The sequence below is a fragment of the Epargyreus clarus genome, unplaced genomic scaffold (assembly GCF_041222505.1).
Source record: "Epargyreus clarus isolate Ecla_fem2 unplaced genomic scaffold, WU_Ecla_fem_2.2 ptg000031l, whole genome shotgun sequence".
In the NCBI taxonomy this organism is placed as follows: domain Eukaryota; kingdom Metazoa; phylum Arthropoda; class Insecta; order Lepidoptera; family Hesperiidae; genus Epargyreus; species Epargyreus clarus.
In genome coordinates, this window is record NW_027332236.1 from 5,334,149 (window position 1) to 5,357,735 (window position 23,587).

At 34.3% G+C, this 23,587-nt stretch overlaps 1 protein-coding gene across 5 annotated transcripts in view; it reads right to left on the reverse strand.

Moving 5' to 3' along the window:
• Dmtn (transmembrane and coiled-coil domain 2 protein Dmtn) overlaps positions 1–23,340 on the reverse strand; it is a 52,992-nt gene extending 29,652 nt beyond the window's left edge. For 4 of the 5 annotated variants that reach the window (XM_073089704.1, XM_073089702.1, XM_073089703.1 and 1 more), the window contains exon 1: positions 23,157–23,340. The gene's annotated coding sequence lies outside the window, so the exon portion shown is untranslated. Of the gene's footprint in view, positions 1–22,845; positions 23,013–23,156 lie in introns of all 5 variants that reach the window. The other variant, XM_073089701.1, reaches the window with a different exon arrangement.
• Positions 23,341–23,587: the final 247 nt, after the last annotated feature.

Consider the following 23,587-nt stretch of genomic DNA (forward strand, 5'->3'; position numbering starts at 1 on the left):
ATCTAAATCAGCGCAGTACAGAAGTCAGAAGCATTACTAGGTACCTACTACATGAGCTTCAAATGCTTATGTGTGTACTAAATATTCTTGTCCACTCATTCATTAGAATGTCACTTACTAAAATGTAGAGATTTTAAATCCGACAGTCAATGTGTATTCATCTGAATACGAGAGCAACGCATTCAAAAAAAATCTGTATACAACTTTTCGGTGATGTTTGTATGTTTCGAGTTATTCGTACGTCACTCTAAACGTTTCAACGTGAATGCGCCAAAATGTAGTGCAAAAATAAACGAATATTTACTGTTTTGAATGAAATCGCTCTTTTTCGCGATTTATGACTTCTTAGCCGTTGATGATTCTGTGGGGATGTTTCCTATGTTACTCTCCATTCCCATGTACATAAGCATTTTGGGAAAAAATGTTTGTAGTTGTCATAAATCGTAACCGAAATTTAAAGAGTCTATCTTATATTATGGTCTAAAATAAGTCAGAGCTAAATTTAACCAAGGCATACTGCGAAGTACAGAGAACAAAACTGTAGGTACACCTGGTCAGACAAACTTATATAACGATGAGATATCTGTCATAATTATAAGGGTTATAATATCTTAACAACGTTATTTAACAGACATAAAGAGATATCCTCCTGTGTATGTATAGGACCCCAAATTTTATGGATTGAATTCTAAATTAGACTTGAACTTCTAAAGGCTTTAGTTTAAATCCGAAATGATTACAAAATAAAGGAGGAAATTTTAGTATTTATTATGTAACAACTCGGTCAATATTTAATAGATAATTGATTAGTCTGTTTAATAACTTCATTATGTATTTAATTAACTGCCGTATAAAGAGCTAATTACTGCCGCTTTAATTATATATAATATGTCTATATTTGTACAACTAATGTTCTGTTTACGTTCAATTATAAGGTAAACCGATCTGTATAATAAAGGAAACACATGTTCATAATGTTGTTATTATAAGTATTATGTAATATGGTATAATTCATTGCTATATTATCAACATGAAATCAATTTACTATAGAATAATTTCCTCATTTAAGAAAACATGTTTGTTTATTTTTCACTGTAGCATTAATATGCCTCTGGTGGCATTAATATTGTTTAGTTTACATAATTCAAGTTGAATATAATGATCGTCACATTTCAATATAGCCTTTATAAATAGCGTTTCGACTAAGATCAATTTCAGACAGAGGTACAGGAAAAGTAAATTTTACTGATTGGTTGAATCGACGCTAAAACATTTTTATTATAATAAATTAGTATATTCGCCATAACAACACTATGTAACACATTACATTATCGAAGTATTAACTAAGTACTTATAACGGCTATGTCAGACTGAGTATTAGGGTACTTTCTGTACGAAACCCTAAAAATAAAACACGCCATTTAAGACGCCCCATTTGCTCGTCGCAGATGTCTAAAAATAAACCCCCAGCCGATAAAAACAAAGGGTCCAGACAGCATTTAATTGTTTACGACGGCTCGGTGGTTTGTGGGCATGTGACAATCACCCTCAATGGTTGCCACTTATTATGAGGGGAGACCTCAAAATGTATTTTTGGTAAAAATGTGCATATAAGGATACGTACTCGTACTTATATGATATTTTTGGACATTGTTAATTGTAATAGAGCTAACCTTTATGTACAAAATTATTTACGTTCTTTTTTAGAGAAATCTCTCAAGCTTCATAGGTACATACATAAGTAATTTGTGTTTACCCGTGTGCTCCCTATCGTAAGATTGATCTATAATGACAGAAATCTTTGCATGAGTGTACTCATAAAAATCCTAAAGTTACATGGCGATCGAAGGAACGATACAGTAATATATAAAAGACAATAAAGCAGAGAGACAATACGTACATTAATTTACATGTAGATATGAGTATGTTTCAAAGATTCTCAGTATTATATATAAATAAGTAATATAACGAACGACGACCTCGAAATCATAACTCTGCTACGTCGTTAGCAAATTTCCACATGAAACTTAAATGATATACAAAGAACTATATTAGAATATAAAAGTTGGGTACTTTAATCAAAACATAAATTACCTACATGTCTCAGAAGTTACCAACTATGTACATCATGAATATATGAACAAGGACACTTCGAACCACTCCAGTAGTTTGCCTTGAAACTTCATAAAAATTTACGGAAACTTTAAGACACTTTGTACCTAACTATTATTGTATAAAAAAACATAATTGTCGAATGAATCTACAACTTGTAACTTGCAGAATATGTTAAGGTTAAAGTTAACGTTTTCATGACTATTTGGGTATTTTTGAAGAGGTTATCATAAATGAAGGTAATAGAAATTAAGCTGTGGATTTAGTTAATAAATAAATATCAACCAACCAGGAGGAGGTGGTCAATCCCGGCTATCAATGCCAAATACCATTCCAATGATTAACGATAAGCTTAGATATTTATATTGGTTTTAGGGTTTTTGCATGTCTGGCATGCAAAGTATGATAATGATGCTATGGCATCCACTATTAAAATTCGTAGCTAAATCCAAGTGAATACTTGGATTAAAATCAGAATTGATGAGGCCCATATCAGCCTGAAACATTTGTCAACTCTTTTTTTTCCAGTCGATTTATCTAAAAACGTAAAAAAATGTACCGCTATTAAGTACAAGTCATTTTAGTCGTATTTAATAGTCGTCATGGGATTTAATTATCATGAAAAACAATTATTACTAAAATGACAACACATTAAATTAATATAGCGTCTAGACTAACCAGCGATGAGTTGTAACTATTAATGGAGAAGACACTTGAAAGTAATGCAATAATCTTACTTTAGGTAATAATAACAAAAAAACTTTGTTATAAAGGAGTTAAAAGTTAAAACTATAGTACCTACGTCGTATCTATGTAGTACTGCAGTTTTACGCGACAAAACGACGAATTTTGCTTAATTACGAAATTTCCTAGACAGACACTATATAAAAGAAATTAATGGATGCAACATAATATAGAGGGAAAAATATATCTATTATCGAATCAATATTATTGGCTGTTATTAATATTGAATTGATCTAACGTTTGCTTACCAAAGATCGAAAATTGACAATTTAATTCTGTTAGTAAAACAATGGATAGATTGATTATTAATAACGAGCGTCATTCAAATCTGCATTCTCATCTTTTTGCGAAGCTATCGACACGCGAGGGTGTTGGCAGTTGGCACGCCCTGAATAGAATTTCAGCAAATTTAAGTAAATTGGCAGCTGTCATTTTCGGGGACAGACTACACTGCTACTTTATGCGTGCCAAACAAAAAATACCGACCCCCATTAACCTCCATCTGATACGCCGGCAATTATTGAATTTATGAGCGATCAATTTTACTAGCGGCCACCGCGACGAATAAATCTGATTAAATTGATTGCTTATTGGGCATATTTTGGTAGTCTGGCCGATGGCCGCATCCTATATATGTAATATACTTCCTATAACGGAAATTGGTAGAAACCTTCGTGATTGAACTCCGTTGGTCCGGACTCCACACAACCAACACACCTATTTCTGTAACATTCCTATAACGGTCCTATAACCTTTCTTATAACAGCAGTTTTAACCGCTGTTTTGTGTTTTGAAGAGGTGGTAAGGGAGAGATACTTATAGTTGATTACGGGTTTTCATGGGAGACGCCACTTACCACCATAATACTCGTTTGCCATTTCTGTATTATAAAAATATCTGAGATACACCCATTCTGGTACATATGTGGTAGCTTGCTTGCTTGCTTGTTTACAATTCACCAGTGCCTCAGACATATTAACACTTTAACCTTGCTAAAATCATCTAGATTTTGATGATTTTAAAAAGCAACACAATGTATAAAGACAATTACGTCTATTTGATTGAATTTTTAAACCAGCGGGCAACATAATATAATCAGATATAATGTCTTCACGTCATGCTGACCATGAGAATACGACGTAAAGACAAAGAGTAGCTATTTGATAATTATACATATTATAATATTATCCACCTGAATGAAGGTGAATCACTTTACACGTCATTTGCGGAAAGAAAAAAATACATAAATGAAGTATCTTATAACACGATCTAACGTAACGTAATGAATAATAAATAACTTAACATACAGACAGATTCCTACTACATAACATCCACTTGTTGATATCCATCCATCCTTCAAACATCAGTCTATTTTAACTGACTTCTCAAGGAAAACATATAATCTATTATTTTTGCGGTATACTGTTAGGCATAGACTTTTTAATAAGCCTCGCACCAATCTTGTGCCCTTTAAATACAATGGTTTCTTGCAATCTCTCTAACAACTATTAAGGTCACATATATTCCAAACACTGTATGCCGTGCACTCCTGTGTCCTCGCATAACTTGCCGAGTTCACATACTTTGCCAAATGCCATTTTGTTAGGTACTATTAGGCATATATTTTGCTACTCCAACAAACTCTTACAGAGGCCAAAACACTACTTTTAGATTATATATATATGTCGGAACAGGATGGCCGAATTACGTGATTTTAATGTGTTCCCGAACCGACATATTTGTTACTTCTTATTTGTCAGGATAATTGTGATACATTTACAGGTAGGAATACAGTCATTCTTATCACTAGCTTATGTCTCTTAACTCAATCACTGGTAATACTTTACATAGTCTCTAAATCACTATACTGAGAATACTCTAATTAATCGAACTACAACTAAATGGACACTATCAAAACGGAGACAGTTCCTCGGTGTGCGCAAGTCAACTTCACTCGTCAGTTCCTCTTTCTGTATGCGTTCGACCCTTACAACCGCCGCACCGAGACTCTGTCGAAGCTCCACCAAGTGCTTTAGGTGTAGCTTGTGTTCTGAAGTACCCATTTTATGACGGCACAGGTGACCACTCCGACGTATAAAATAGAATCATTTACAAATTTTAAAAATGTTTTACTAACAATTATTTAAGTGCAGCATAAAATTTGCAGTTAAAAATTTATTTTCCCCTGCATTCTACAACGTAAAAACGCAAAGCAGTTTTCAAAGTTGGAAAAATACGGGGAGAAATAAAAAGCTTCCGAAGTACGCTCAAATAAAAACAACGTGAGAAAAGATACTAGAACTTTAAATATACGATCGTAAAATTCTCTCGGTGTTTTCAAACATAGATATTCGTACAAATACGTAGAAACTTTAACAGATAAACCTTGGCCTCCGTCAATTGGCTTAATACTGGAAATGCAATTCCGAAATTTAGAATTTTACGATAAGTACGTATATGATATTTTAACATTGCTACTTTATCCAGTTTACGATAGTACTTTCACTAGATTAGGTGGCTGTGCTGAGGTGTGTCGATATCGTTTTTGTAGACAGACAGGCGACAATTTTAATAGTCATAAATCCATACAGTATGTGGATACTAAAGTGTGGATTTTGAATTGGATTGTGGACCTAAACCTTAATAGTCTGAGTGGCTACGATACTTCATGAATGGCCGCGGATCTCGTTTCTTTTTATATACTGGTAGCAGCAAACGAGCGTTCAGCGCACTCCCACAAAATCTTAGAAAAATCATAGGCGCATCATTGCGTGGCGGGTTCGGACTCTCTGATATAGGCAGAGTTACAAACCATGACGCTATCACTACACTACTTAGGAGATCCACCTTGGAATGACTCAGCATATCCCTCACCACCGTTTGCCACTTGCAAAACATTTATAAATCCGACAGACGTCACCCGCCGCTTCAAGTACACTATAACGTGGATTCCCCTCGAGAACGATCCGCCTCTATAGCTCTGACCCATATTATTGCATCTGACCCCTCCGCCTCGCGTAAACGATGTCAACACAACCATACTGTACTGTTGAAACGTTAACGAAGTGAAACGGGAATTAGTGCTGCTGTAACATTATGTGTTACAGCTTGAGACGGAATTTAGCTAATTAATTTCTCTTGTCAGCCCATTATTGTACTCTTGGGCACTGGATCTTCGCACCGTCTAGGCCGCCTACACCACTTTCATAGTAGTCTTCACATATCATTGATTTTTGAGATTTTTTTTTAAGAATTTAGGCATTTAGATTTCTTGAAGATGTTTTTCTCTAATTCAAATTCAGTTGTCAGGAGGATCACTGCATATGTGGCAGACAAAAGGGAAAGATATCACTTCTATGGCAGTGAACAATTATTATAATCTGGTACAGTGTATGTTCAATTGCTGTTTCAATTTAATAAAAATACCGTTATTCATATGTACCTTGTACATAGTTAATACATTCCTAAGAATCATTGTAGAATGGCATTAAATTACTTCTTACTTAACTTCTATAAGACTCTAACTAAGTTCTCTAGGGAAACAACGCATCTGTGATACGATCGTCTGTCCTATTTGGGTTTAGAGTGGCTTAACATTAAATGTAAGAAATACTTTAAAATGGTATAAGAAATTAAATATATTGAATGGACTCACGAGGCACTAACAGTTTTTATTTTGTGCAAATTGTCAGTTAAAACATTTTTTATTCACTTAACGATTTTGCTTAACGATTAACCGTCGTAGAGTCAATATACCCTAATGATACTCAGTTTTGAAGCGAAACACGTGTTGGTGGTGGTATGTATGGTGGTGTATATTTTTAATATTTTGCATCTGCACGCATCCTTTGAGGGAGGGTGGTACATACTGCATGGTTTAAAATATATATCATACATATTTGTAGCGGATTGTTGCGAAATAGTTTTAATCTTAACATAATAGAATGGATTTCCGCAAAGTAACGCCTGATAAAATTAACTGTTTTTTATTCAACCACCGAATCGAAACATTGGCATCTCTAGAACCAAAATATACAATACTATCGACTACTTTAGTAATCTCACCTTTATATTCTGTCTTGAGAAATAGTATCTTTAATCAGTAAAGGAAAATTTTGGATTAAGAGCGTGACCTATCACGCTGTTCGTCTAGCGTTTGCTAATATAATATTTTTATCTATTGTGTTCTAGAGTTACCGTTGCTGTCACGAAGTAGAAAAATAGTCACTTATATCATGCCATAGGTAATAGGATAACGGTAAACATGTTTTTCGGGATCACAGCTAAGATTACGCGTAAACAATATTACCTGTAATATTATTGGAATGGCGAAAATATCTTAGGTAATGGAGAAACATAATACCTTTTGTTTTGGCGTCTCAACCTATAGATGAAGCCGTACGTATTCAATTACAAAGTTTTGGTACGGGATGTTTACGCAATTTACTTTTTAGTTCGATTCGATAGGTAGGTAAAATCGCAAAAATAACAGCAACTTATAAGAAATGTCTTTATGAAAATTACACCTGATTTGTATTAATAGATTTCACGAAATCTAATAAAACAAGTATTGCTTGCTAATCTCACCCAAAAAGTTATTGACTATTTCAATGCATAAACAATCTTTTACATCAATACCTTACTTGTATATATGAGGCATACATCGAAGTATTTTGCCAAGAGTTGCACTCACGACCTCCCGACTAACAGTCTGAAGCCACCAACAATCTTTATATATTAAAGAAGTATAGAAAACATATGAACACATCGAAATATTTCGCCAAGATTTGCACTCACGACCTTCCGACTAACAGTCCAAAGGCACCATTCTCAAGACGATAATCCTCTAAATTGCCATGATTGATTGAACTTTGGCTCCGAATCGCTGCCGGGCAGATGTATTGACCCGAGATATCGTCTGCAAGTGAGTCATTGCCCCTTCGCCTCTCATTTCCTGCACTCGCTCAATTAAAACTGTACTTTATACTGCACGAACACTACTTGTACAGGGTGGTCTGACTACGCACACTTGTAACTATGTGTTTATTTTTATAATTACGCTATGAGTAACTAATTAAACTCTTTAGTTGTTCATTATTTGTCGAATGGATGGTCTAATTCAAACTTTAGAATTCCTACAAATTTTCATAAAATTTATTTAAGAACATAATTATATTTTTTTCATATAAGTTTTATAACGACACATCTTAATTATACATGTGCAGGTTACATTACGAGCAAAAAAAAATAAAAAAAAACTTGATTAAATGGAGGGTTATCGTCAATACCGATACTTTTATTCTTCATTATTATTACGTTTCCAAAATATATTATTAACTAAACAGTGGTTATTAACGATTATATAAACAGAGCGACAAACACACAGAACGTAGAATATAAAAAGATATGTCCATAATGGGACATACTTTATGTAGAGGTAGCGTTCTAAAAGGATAAGAAGTTTAACGAGTTAAATAACCCAATTGGACGCGAGCACCCATGGGTTTATGACGTCAATATACTTTTTTATCCGAGCATTTGTATTCCAAACCGTTTAGATTCAAACTATGCTTTAGGATGTCTACACACGACATATTTTCGTAACGACGACGTGATACAGACGATGACTAGACAGACATAACGTGTGTTATTGTCTTTTTAACCCTCGACGCGCCATAAGACTGAAGTATTTTTTTAATAATCCAAGTAGCAACAACAATCCCACAACAAGTATCGCACTTCATTTTCTGTAATAAACTTCAAATGAAACCGGAGCCCTATCTAAAGTACGTAGCAGTCGTACTGCTACTTCGGATGACTCAGATGGAATGCCTCAAAAAGTTAAGGATCATTACCAAACCCTTCACAGCAACGCTACAATGCACGTTACGATACGATGTGGAACGTCAAAAGGTTCTACTCCTTTATAAACGCCATGGTCTGAGTCAGCTTCCAAATTGATGACATACATACAAAGCATCGTCTTTGTTGAAATGAAATGAAATATATTTATTTTGTATAGGCCAACGGCGGCACTTACAAATTGTCAGTTACAATATTTTTCTTAAACTACTACCAGATAGGAACGCGACCTCTACTGAGAAGATCCGGTAAGAAACTGAGTGGGTTTGTCTTTTTTTTCAATAAAAACTATATTATGTTGTGGAAGCAAACCTAATACGGTAGCCTTTGCTCACATTCGATCGTAATTACTTCAGGAATTTAAAGATCATTATCAAGGCCTTAAAATGTTTAAAGGCGGTAATTAAACAATTTAATTATACCTCGCCTTTTACTGGCTGCCAAGTGTAATATGCATCACGACTACGTATTACTTTCTGTTATAAGCTAAGTGCGAATTCTAATTTTATAATTTATGTCTTACGTTAATAGCACAACAGTATTAATGAGTTCTTGTAAACGAAAGATTATTCTTGTCGTTTCTTTTATCTTTCCAGAAAATATTACTAAAAATCTAACAAAAAGCTCTTTTGTTTTAATGTACTGACCAAACACTCGAGATTCGACCTTCAAATGTCGGATCTTCAAATGTGCTGGGAATTTCAGAGCAAAAAATTTCTTTGTTGTCTCTCAAAGTCTAAATTCCATGAAGTGGGCAAGCAAATAAGGATCGTGGCCGATGTGGGATACGGAGACCTAGAGGTCAGAAAAATCGACCCTTTTAACATTTTTTACTTTTTTGCGTATAAGATATATGTTAAGGATTCATCCCGACTGTATCTACTGTACCTAACTGATCTTAAACGTGACCTTTGTATTCAAAGCAAGGGGCCGTAGTGTGATACGTGTGGGAAAACAACATTTTGTGAGCCTCCACACAACTCAATATAAATAAAACAAAATTGCTAATTATACGGCAAAATAACAGGTATGAATAAACAAGAACAAAACGTAGTATGTCTCTTAATGGTATTAGGATTTAAGGTAAAATAACAAAGTAAAAATAATAAGATGTATCCTATGATTCAAGATAGATTTAATGCTCACATCGAAACAGTAATCCAGTCGCGAGCCGTATGATTCTGACCTTATGTGACCCAGCTTTAATTTGTCCTTTAGACAACCCGGATTCCATGAGCTTAGGTACGTCGGCTTAAGAGAAAGATGACATAACCGCTTTCTCATTGATATATGAATTGCTATTTTTTGTGTAACTATAGTTAGTAAAATTTTGCCTTACATATACATAAATGATTACCCAAACCAGCCAGAAAATAGAGCTAAATATATCATGCAGATTTCGGGCTGAGAATTATCTGGATCCTTCTTCGTATCAAACCATTAGGGTGCTTTATCTGTCACGCGTGTTTACGGCCGCATTGGTCTCATCAATGTTTTTTTGTGTCTTTATTTATGTTTATTATAGGCCTTATATGTTATTAATTGGTACAAACGCAACTTTGCCTTATGCCTTGTTAAGAACGCGCGTTTTTGAATCGCGTCTGCTCGAAGAAACGAAGACGTATGTAAAGACTTAGTTTTCGCTCCCCTACGCTCAACACGATAAGCCTTTGAACATAGAAATCAGTAATGTAATTCTGAAACATTGTTTTTTACGTTACTTGTACTACCATTACGTTATTATTGATTAACTCGATAAGAAGCGATTGCCTGGTTCCTCCATAGAGAGAAATATTGGAGAAAATTTTATTCAATAGTAGGTATGTGCCAAACATTTGCAGTATCGTTTATCTTATTAAATATTTATTATGAAAAAGTAGTCTTATCAAGTACTCATCTGTCTGAATGTTTTCCAAAAATAGAGTTACGAGGAAAATAAATAAAAAAACAGGTTACGCGGTTTTGCGTTATTGTGTCAAAAGGCAAAAAAGTCATAGACAAACACTTGAATTTTATATTTATCATCATGTAAGATAAACTAACTCTCAACAATAATATAACAAGCTTACACGTGGTAACATGGAAATCAATACTAATAATTCTAAATGGAGTTGTGTTTATAAAATTATAACCGTTCGCTTCCTGTAGCTCTATGAGTAATACTGTGATTACAACTGCACGTATCGAATTGTTGACTATTCCTACATACGATTTATCGTAGTATTTATTAGTCATTATGATTTATACTTCGTCGTCAACCCAATACAGACAAGGGATCACAATCTGGGAAAGTGCGGATTGGTAGACTTCACACATCTTTTGTTAAATAACTCTCAGGCGCACATGACGCCTCAGGATACATGAGGCGTACATTTTCCTATGTCATTTTAGCGAGTGATGATTAATTACAAAAACGCACATAACTTTGAAAATAAGAGGTTGAAAATCAAACCTCGGACCGGTCGATTGAGCGTTTCTAACTACTGGGTTATCACTGCCTTTCAGACTATTTGATATGATTCATACTTCGTCCCACTATTATTAACAATTTGATGCTTAAAGCCCTTCGAGTTCAGAATTTCTTTACAATACTTTACTGTGGTTTATTTAACAACAGACTAGCGGCAGTACATAAATCAAAGTTAGTTAGCGGGTTCAGGTGGCAAGCACCATTGTTACTTTAGTTTTAGAAACTCAATTATTAACAGAAACAGTAATAATGTTCGTCGTGTTAAAATTTGCCGTATCAATCGGCCGTATAGAAAAAAGCGAACATGAAATAGTATAGTTCCACATTCGATTCCTCTAACCTTCTCACGTTTATGAGCCTTTAAATGTTTTTAAAATCGCACACGTTCCGGGGAGAAAATATGGCATCGTCTTTTAGATCATGCAACTTCGCCTCTTTTGAAGATAAGAGTAGCCCATATAAACAGACAAACAGACAAAAAACTATTTTATTTTTTATTTTTTGTTTGTTTGTCTGTCTATCTGATTCCTCGATCTTAAAGTTTACACCGAAAAGTTACAGTGAGCTCTTCTCAATTAATATTAACGGCCGCAACGTAAACACGTGCCCTTACGCTTCAACGAAGCACCCATACCATTATTTATTGCTACCGCGTACAAATATACTAGCAAACAATTACCGTCACCATATTTCGCGTATGTTTAATTTGGCAGCCGAAACGAAACAATAAAAGCAAGCACGCGACGTAGATCGATCGTTTGCGGCCACTTCGCCTGCGCACTAGTGATGTCGCCCGATAGACATTTGAAGGTGGTAGAATCCTTTGTGGTTCGATTCCGGCGGCACCACCTCCATACCTATTTCCGCCTTATAGCAGCAGTGTTAAGCGCTGCTGTGTTCTGGTTTGAAGGGTGTGGTAAGGGAGACAGACTTTTTCCGAGGAGTTCCAGCTTAGTCCCTCAGGGGTAGCGGCGCATCTGTGGCCGACCTCAGGTAGGAATATCTAATCCTATCTGGGGTTGATTACAGATGTCCATGGGCGGCAGTAGCCGCTTACCATCAGGTGGACTGCATGCTCGTCTGCTCGTCTGCTACAAAAAGAAAAAGACTATCGATGGGCAATCGATAGTGTGGCAATAGTGAGAATATCGATTGGACTCTCGCTACAACCGATACTATCGATAGTATAAAATATGTCAATACTATTCATTATCTGCAATAGTATCGATACTATCGATAGTATTTGATAGTCGCTGTGCTATCAATACTATCGATAGTATTGATAGCGTCAAGTATCAATATTGTGGATAGTATTGATTTTCGAGGTGAACTATCGATAGTGTAACAATCGATTGTTCGGCATCGCTACTGCGCACTATACACGCGTCTCGGTGACAGCTTTAATATGCGTCCGATGCGGGCGGATTCGTTTATTGTGTACAGACCGAAATGGATTCAACGTCTTCCTTCTGTGATTTATATTTGTTGCAATCCATATTCGAGACTACGTATGGAATGGTGACTAGTATTTTGAAGGGATCCGTGCACAATCCCCGCCAGGCTAATCTACATATGATTATATTTTTCTTGTCTGTGTGTTCGCGTGTGTATGATCCATGATAAAGGGCATCCGAATGTGAGGTTGGGTGAGGAAATCGATATGGACTGGCTAAAACTTTAGACATCACTGAGTCCTCTATTGCATGAGGGATTAGATCTGAAGATTCACTTGGATGGAGGCTATGTAATTTTAATAAAGAAGAAACATAACATATGTTTTATAAATTAAATGTAGTATACTTACTAGAAGTACCTAGTACTGTAGATATTTTAATATCACTACAACGTTAAACTTAATATCAAGCTTATACGAAAATATCTTATATATAAAATTTTCGTGCCACAATGTTAGTTACCGTACTCCTCCGAAACTTTTTTACCGATTTTCACCAAATTTAAATGCATATTCAGTAGGTCTGAGAATCGGCTACTATCTATTTTTCATACCCCTAAGTGATAAGGGTTGTTCACCCTTATTTTTTTTTATTTATATGACAACACACCGTTTGCCGGGTCAGGTAGTATTCATATATATAAATGTCACAAACCAATTGAAGTTTAAAACATTTTTAATCCACCAACCAATTAGATAAAGTCAACAATAGAAGCAAAATCTTAGCAACAATTTGATACTGTTTTACGGAACGGTTTATTCACGAAACAATAAAGTTTGCGGAGACAGTTCGGATTTAATCGTGTCTTGTTGCTCAACGCCACACCTGGAGGTTTACGGGGCCATAAATAAGTTGATAATGTAGGCTGTACTTTGTATTATCAGCGAGTCGCACCGTAACGACAGATAAGTCTCCATAAAACCGCCCATCTGTGATCCGTAACTGTGATAGAGAAATCACGTTTTAAAATCGTATTTTTATGACTGGAGTAGCAAATAAGCTTGCAGTCCAACTTATGGTGATCAATGTCGTCACTGGACATCTGAAACCAACTTCATATGGAACAGGGATTCTACTTGAAGTGGATCACAGTTGCATGAGGACTAGGATAGTTTTCTCATATTATGTAAGTTAACTGGCAATCGGCATTCACGCCCTTTCACCTAAACGCAAGAACTATTTTATGATGAAAATTATTATGGCAGTGGTACTCTCTCGATCGAAAATAAGCCGGAAAAGAAAGAGGTCTCATTGTAGCCACCATCAGATCACCGTGCTGGTGACAGCAGTAGATTAATAGCTTCGCAAAGAGGCGTTTCTGTCCTTTTTCTATATTTATTACTTTAGTCACCTCTTGCGATTTCCACTAGAAATGGTGCTGTTCTAGGTTTATAAAAGATTTCATTTTTTATATGAATAAGTCCATTGCAGTGATATATGAGAGCAGAGAACTGTACCGTGATTGCCTAGACGAGCGAACCTCATAATGAGGTCAATATTATTAGGTCCTTGGCAATAAAAATATGAAAAATATCTGCTGTCGAACTCGAAAATCAACACTTTAAAAATATTGTCTTTAAATATGTTTTTTGTATGAAACGCAGCACTTTGGCGAATATTATTTTCTGCAGAAATTCGATTGTCCCTAGATAAATTAGAAAATGATCTATTTAGGTACAATCCCAGTAGTAACTCGGACCAACATTGATGTAATGCGCCTGCCTATCTTACCCGCAAACTATCTTTATTCAAGTATCTTAAATCTTTCATGTCTAGAAAACAAATTCCTGCTGTTACTGTAGTACACCTGGACATTCAAGTGCCCATAACTAACTTGATAATGTAGGCTTTCCAATATCCGTAGGCTGCGTACTAACGGCCCATAATAATAACATTGTTGTTTGTATCCATAACTAGGATTTTCTCGCGTCGTCATCCGCGATAATATTTTATTAAAAAATATATATAGAAGTGGTAGAACTAACTTTCAGCCCATCTCATGGATAGTGTAAATAATTGGATAGTGTAAAAACTTCAGGTTCGATTGGATTCCTACCTAACTTGACCACTGTTATAGTTTGTGACTTCTGTCTCTTGGTACTCTATCTAATCTCCTCTATATAGTCTCCTTAGTACATCACGGATACTAACAATAACTCAGGGGTTTAATACTAAGGGCACCGAAACAGAGGCTAAAACACAGAGGTTGAATTCGTATAAATATCCCAGCCTTACTATATCCTTCAAACCAGAACATAGCAATACTACACAGATTTTATAAGGCAGAAAAGGGTGGTGAAGTCAAACCACAAAATTCCACCATAAGTATGCAAACTCTCTTCTTTATAGTTCTAATTCTATATAATATCGCTTCTATATTACACTTTAATCAGTTGTTTGTTACATTTTCAGACCATTATGTTACAACGCAATGCTCTGCATTGCGTTGTAACACTCGAAACGGACCTCTTAAATATTAATACAGTACTTGAAACGGGAGCTTATTTTGTAATGGACTGGGCTGTGAAAGTTTTATTATATATCCTGTTCCAGCCCCCATTGTAGAGCGAGATAAAACGTATATAAATACATTTTCGAGTGTAATAATATTTTTTAATACAAAATGGTTTATCAAAATTGGTTTTGTTTTGCTCGATGGTTGAACAAACTACTTTTATAATAGTAGATATAGATAGATAAGATATGTGTAGTTCAATGAATGAAGTTGCGCATTAACTCGAATATGTTTACAATTTATGAATAGTACCTACTTTAAGTTCACACATTTACTGATAATTACGCCATAGCTTGTATGAATCAGCTTCGAAATATTCAAAGTATGTTTCCATGTAATTTCATCCATCGTTCTCAGAAAGATGAGTTTTGCTCTAGTCATGTGCGTGTTGGTAAATAAAGATAATAATAATAACCATTTATTTCAGACAATATGGACAAAGATACAAAAGTATAATTGAATACAGAGGTACACATCATATATACCTTACAGACTGACATACATACTAATATATACTAAGATAAAACCCTTAGATCTAGATAAAACCTTTCAAAGGTTTGGAAGAAGGTAGAACCCTTTGTTTTGACTGCGGAGGCGCTATCACAATATAATATTCTTTATAACATATTTATAACAGCAATATCACAGTATAAGGATATATACCTTATACTGTGGCAATAACGAACACTGTTTTGTTTGGCTTTGAAGGGTGTGGTAAAGATTGATACTTACATAAGTTATCCAAACAACACATTAAGGGATAGCAATACGATTTACGAACAGCAGGTTTATATGCTTCTTTGTTACAACAACTTCACGGATTTATTTTCACTATAGTCTGATTCATAATTAGGTGTCCAAAATGTAAACAAAGGTGTTGACCTATCAAGAAAATTCGTTTCAAATGGTAGTTTCTTATTTTTGACAATATTAAATTAATACAACAATAATAAAGTAATAATCTAAAAAAAAATAGATCAATTCACATTTTCTAATATTTATATTACCTCAATTTCGTTCCATACAGTAATTATAATAAAAAAACAAGGTTTATGGTAGAAAATTAAAATGTGATAATGGTAACACAATCGGAACCTAGAACATTTCTTGTGCCGTCATTTTTAAGTTTCGTAGCTGATGTTTTTCATTTTCGTGATTGTGATTGAACTCGAATGTATTATCGTTTTCATAGCGCGTTTGTTAAATTGTGAATAATTGTAAAGTTTTCGTTTTTTGTTGAGTTTGTTAAAGTTTTTGTTTCTTGTTAATTTTGACAGTGACATTTGTTTGTTTACATTTTGGACACCTAATTATGAATCAGACTATACATTAAATCATTTTATGGCCCCCTATGACATAAAGATTTTGGAAGATATATAGTGAGTTTGCGAGGAATTTTGTAATAACATATCTAGATGACAATAGAATATGAAGGTGGTGGAAATCTTTAGTGGCTCGATTCCGGCGGCATCGTTGCCAAACCTATTTCAAATTTCAATTTCAAACAGTGTTAAGCAAAGCCTTGTTCTCCATTTAAAGACGTCAGTGACCGCATACCATCTGGGGAAAAGCATACGGTGGACTGCATTCCCGTTTGCTACTTCTATGATATTAAAAAGGCTGGTGCATGAAATAATACATTTTTTCTTCATGTCATTTCGTGTCAAGCTTCGGAACATAAGCATTGAATACTGAATATGGTAATGTCGAGTGATATTTTATCGTATCATAGACACTCCCGAACACTCCCTCCGCCTACGACACTACACAATAGTTCCAATACACTTAGCGAGTAATACGATTCCCGACAGAATAATTAAACTACTGTTGCTACACTTCTGGGCACGGGACTCTTCTCTAAATATTAAGGGTAGGATGTAGTCATGGAAATGTTATTTCGCAATGGAGAAATGGTAAGTACAAAGGTAGATTATGCAGAGGTAGAGGTAGGTTATGCAGGTCAGGTACAGATAGTCTGATTGAGCATAAGCAGTCAATGGTCGGCTACGGACACCTACTACATAACCTAAATAGGATAAAATCGATCTTCTACTTGAGGTCAATGATAAATGCTTCACTGCTCCCAAAGTTTAACTTGGAATGTGTCACTTAATCACACGCTTCTAACCTGAACAGTTTCTTTACAGTCAACGCCATTTTTGTAAGACAGAAATAAATGTACTAAAATGTAATGTAATGTTATTCTTACACGTATTATAGGCAAATACCGTAATAGAAACATCGGAGGCGTCTTATTTATTAGGACTCGAATCTTAAGTTGGAAGGCCAAAATTTACAACATGCAATAGCTGCCCTAAACAGTATAACATAAACTATATAGACTACTGTTATTATCCATACGTGTTTGGATACGGTGTTTGGAGCAATATTTAGCAGTAGGTAGATGCTATTAGGCTCGCTGCGTTCAGTCGACACTAATTGCGCTCTTCCTGCTACAGAGTTCCGGTATCAGCAACAATTACATTATCTGTAGCCCTACATTCGCTGCTCAGTCATATGGATTTATTCCTTTTTTAGAATACATTTTGCATTGCTCGAAATTATTACCCTACGGTTCCATCTATTAACATCACTACAACGGAATATCCTAGTCAGTACCTTTGGGGTATGTGTATGTAGTATGTATGACTTCGATACTGCACGTTAAGAGCAAATACTGTTTCTCTTTGCAAACGTGTATTTTTTGGCTGCTTTATGATTTTCCATTTGAAGTGATTGAGGATAAACGCGATCTTATCAACAAATGAATCTTCCCTGTTTTGTGTCCGCAAATCTTTAAAAGTAATGAACGGATCGAGTTAAGATTTTACCACATCATAACATATTTGTGTAAGTCATAAGAGTGTTTTTGATACTTTTATATCGAAGTTCCCACCGAAAATATCAAACCCAGCAAAGTGTGAACGGATTTAAGTAGTAGTAACAAATATAAAAACTAATTTCCAAAAGATGGTTTATGTCTATCCGCTGTAACTATTTCTAGTCACTAGCGGTTATTCTGGTTTAATGGATGGTAAATAACTTGTTTCGACAGATAATCGCTGTCTTTCTTGGGAAGTATCATAAACCGGATTCGCGTTGCTATTTAGATAGAGAATTGGCAAAGTTCTCGCTTGCATGGATATTGGAATTGCAGCGATGGTTTAATGTTATTTTAGAACCGAATTTATGCAAATGCTCTGTAGGAGGCGTTGAGCATGATATATGTTGCATCAAGAATATTCGACACCATTAAAACACAATAGTATAGATTTCAACGTCAGGATTTCAGCCTTGAATATCCAGATTTGATTCCAAAATCTTGTAAATGAGTGGAAGAGACTGGAAATCACTAAAATTTGCAATTGAGAGGCGTTATGGAGTATGCGCTAGACCATTCCCAATTGTGATGGAAATACTCGCCCAGTAATTAGACCGTAGCCATCGTAAATAGCGACATCTGAATATTGTCCACGATGTACAGGACTTCCTCCAACAAGGCTAAGGAGTATATATAAGAATTACCAGCTTAATAATGACCTAAATCGGCTATATTTTTGAGCGAAGAGAACTACACGAACGGACGAAATAGTAGATTTTTAAGCGTAATGTGGTGTTTAATTCACCCATGCCTAGGCAAAATCACTTGAGGTCCAAGTTGACGCCCAATGAAACAATGATTCAAGCATATTAAAGTAAGTTATCTACCAGATGCTATGACAACAGTAACTCATCATCACCAACCTAAAATTACCAATGCTAGTTTGTTGAATCTATCACGTTAAAATCATTCTATGACAGAATGACATGTTTATATAATACGAGTACATAGCCTAACACTGACACAATATACCAATAGGTATCTTATCTGGTTCCAATACAATATCCACAAGTACTTGCCTACACTAATCAAGTTTCTCGGAAGTTTCAAGGCGGTATTCATTTGAAACCTCGTTATCGGTAAAAATCCACGGTAATGAATACCATCGACCATGTAACTAAACCATTACTAACCATACCAGTAAACTTAGTATTAATTTATTACCCATGGAGTTTTAACTTTTAGTATTGTTTCAAGTGAACCAATATAGTGAACCATAAGTTGTATGAAAAATAAAACTAGGTATGATCCAAAAGTAGAACCATTCCACGACTTATAAAATACACAATAATCTACCAAAAGGCATGAAGGATTTAAAAAAGAAATATATATTAAAGCCAGTAAAGGGCTAAAAATCTACAATACATTATTCTATTCACAATTCTCTTCGCAAAGTATTTCGTTATGGAAAAAAAGGTAATTCTAAATGATTAAATGTCATTTTAAATTAATAACTGCTTCACATACTGCTAAATGAAAACGAAACAAATATTTATAAGGCGAGAAAGTCTTAAATTACATTATAATTTTGTTATTAGTTAATTAACATGCAATAACATAAATGTTTTACACATTACGCATTCATGCTCATTGAGAAATTCAGGCAATACATAATCATCATGAATACATTTTCAGAATGAGTGATGATTCAATGGAAATGTAAAAATTCTTGTAACATATTACATTACATAAGTTAAGTTGCAAATATTTATTAACAATGCAGCAATAATTGGATTTGATAAGAGAAAGTGTTGTTATGATGATAATAACAACCACTTCAAATTCATTTGTACTTTGTATTCATAAGCAGTGATAGCCTAGTGGTTAAGAAACGCGGCCTCTCGATCGAGGGGTACGAGGTTCAAATCCCAGGCATGCAGCTCTGATTTTCAAATTTATGTGCGTATTAGAAATTAATTATCACTTGCTTAAAACGGTGAAGGAAAACATCGTGAGGAAACCTGCATACCTGAGAGATAAAAATCTTAAAGGTATGTGAAGTCTACCAATACGCACTTGGCCAGCACGGTGGACTATGGCCTAATCCTTCTCATTCTGAGAGGAGACCCGTGCCCAGCAGTGGGACAGTAATGGGTTGATGATGATTCATAAGTTTAAAAGTAATATTGCACATTCCATAAATTCATTAATCACAAAAGCTTAAATACTAGTTTGAGCCAAGCCAAGGAAATTCTATGATGAATAAGAACAGTTGTTCCAATATTTTAAAGACATTTTCTACATTCATGGCTCCACACTAGGATTCCTGTTTATTCCATGAATGCATACATAGACAAATAAACAAACACCCAGACCCATAAAAAATCTAAATTCGTTATTTAGTTCAGCCACGAAGTGAATCTTAAGGAATAGGTGTGTGGAGACTATTAGATCGCACTTAGCCTGCGCTGCGGTGGACTTTGATCTTAGCCCCTTTCAATCTAAGATGAAACCTGTACCTATGGGTGTGATAGAAATGAAGCCTACTTCCACATTATGAAAAAATACAAAAAGCTATGTGATATTGTAGAAGATACCATATAATCTTATATTTAAAATTCTCATGTCACAATTTTAGTTACCATACTCCTCCGAAACGGCTTTACCGATTTTCACCAAATTTTGTATGCATATTCAGTATGTCTGAGAATCGGTTACTATTTATTTTCCATACCCTTAAGTCATTGTTTATATGGCAACACAACGTTTGCCAGGTCAGCTAGTATTACAGGAACTTTCTACACAAGTTTATCACTCTATATTTGATAATTGATTATTTAACTGTGATTTTTGATACTAATTTAATTTATTTAGTAGATAGTTATTAGTTGACATTGTTTTAAATTAATTGTATAATTTTATAATCTATTGATAATATTTGCGTATCATTTTATTATTATTGTGGCTGTATTGCGGTTTTTTGATGACATTTAAATTAAATTAATACATTATTTTAATTATTTATTGAATATCTAGAAATGATTATCGGGTTGCTAATTTAATTAATTAACATTGTATGCTCGTATTTTTAATTATTAAGTGTAAAATTAGGTGCACTAACGACTTGGGGTTGCCTGTAATGTTAGTTTTTAAGCCTATGTACGTATTAAATAAATAAATAAATAAATTATGGAAAATTCATTAAGTATTGTATTGTTATGAGTAATGAGAGTTCCACAAAACTAATTATTTGTTTACATGTGGTAATACCATCGTTATCAGTTGACATTGAAATACTTATCTCATTATATTTTGTACCTATACTAACCTAATATGAACGTACCAATATTATTGAGATAAACATTATATAAATAATCTAACCGAAATGTAAGTTGATTTTTAAAATGTTTGATTTTTAAAATTACCCTATACAAATATATTTTAAAATAATACAGGAGTAGCAAACGGCAAGTAATCCATCTGATGGTAAGTAGCTACTGCCCATGTTGTGGCCTCCACAGTCAAATCACAAAGAATTGTACCACCTGTACTTTTTCACTTGGAGTCTGGCTATTTGTGTATTGCTCTTTATGTGTGTCCTGTCACAACTGAGAAACCTAAAGCGAGGCTATGACAACAGAAAATGTAAAAATAAAAAATATAATTATTAATAATCAAGACATTCCCATCTAAAATTATATTTTCATATACATTGTATACTTTACCTATAAGACCAATAACAAAGAAACAACTAAGAATAAATACATGTGCAGACCAATTGGTGTTCATAATAACATTATTAATTACTATGATATGTATTTATAACTGAATTTTATTCATGTTTGTATGAGTGCCAAAGCAGCATGTTATGGACAATAACACAATGTATTGTACACAATTCTTTATAGACAACTTAAAAATATGATCCACATACAATAAGACTTATATGACTTGACTCGTAGTCACCGAACCTCATGGCTATCAACTCATTATTATCTCATTGTGAGGCACAGTTTCCTCTCAGAAAAAGGGCTTAATCCATATGCCTATGGCAGATTGATAATCTTTGCACTGTTTGGTAATGGTTTTTAAAGAACTTAGGACACATTGGTTTCTTTGTGACTTATTTATATAACTTTGTGTTCATTCACATCACTCAGGCTATGTATGCATTGTTTTTTACCCTAAACTCTAAGCAATGTCAGGTCTGCAAGCTACCAATATTCAACCAGTGAGTTATTGTTGCTCACTGTATCTATTTGTACCTTATAGTACCAGTGTAGCATTGTGATATCGAGATTGAAGGGTGTGATTGAGGATTGAGGGTAGCGTAGGATTGAGTGTTGTGTGGAACACTTTTTAACCTGATCCTATTAAATTACTCTGCAGTGGTAGTAATATATCTCAATATACTTCAGATAGGTATTTTGGGTAAGTACTATATTTATAATGACCACTGATGGTCTGCGTGGATAATTGCTATGTAATTTCTACAATGTAAAAAAAAATCTTTGTATTATACAGTGCTGAGTAATAGTAGGTACTATAGCAGGATAAACTTAAGTATGCTTGGTTTAAATGAGTCAGCGATACAATAATAAACAATGGAGGAAAAGTTTACTTCTTATCAATTTATTGACTGAACTCCTTATGAAATACAGCCTACTATGTTGTTTAATAAATATTCACATGTTTCTTACATATGAGCAAGATATTTCTATTATGTATAATACACGGTTGGTGCATTGGCCACAATCCAAACATGCAGCTCGTATAGATAGTTATTTTATATGGTATCGACAGTGAAGTATGAAGTACCTATGTATCCATTACAATAATATACAATGCCATATTAGTATAACATTACCTTGAAAGTTCACGTACTTGTTACGATATGCACTGTTGTAGCGGACGTTATCACGTATTCATTGATATTATTACGGTTCGAATGGAAACAATAGAATATTCCGTAAGCAAGACACTCCGGTATTGGATATTTCCCGGTTAGCGAAAGATACTCGTTGTACACATACTCTACACAAACATCGAACTAATTACCTTTATATCAACCACTCTTCGCAATCGAACAAAGTAAATGCACGGGCTCGTAAGAAATAAAAACGACATAAAAAACTAAATCACTATAAACGATTGTGCGAAAGGATAGGATTCACTTACATTTTTATCACCACAATCTAATCTTCTAACTTTTCCATATATTGGTCCGTTACACAATAGTCTCTGTACATGTTTTTCACGGAAATAAAAATATAATTACCACATAGTTACGATTGTATAAATGACAGAAAACAACGGAGTGAAAAAAGACGTCTAGATTGGATGGAAGATGCACTGTACTTTGCCTGACTTTTCTCGATAGATGGCGGTTGTTTCGATTTATCCATAGACTAGAATATGTCGTGAGACCCAAAAGTTAAAATACCACAAATTGATGTCTTTAAATATTACAATTATTTTACAAAAACTACTTCATGATTGAGAATTTGTCTGTTATTTTTAAATGATTTGTTTTCTTAGAGTTAAGTTATTAAATGAAACTAAATAGGTATAATTTTAATAATTAAAAATTATATTTTTGTCTGAATTAA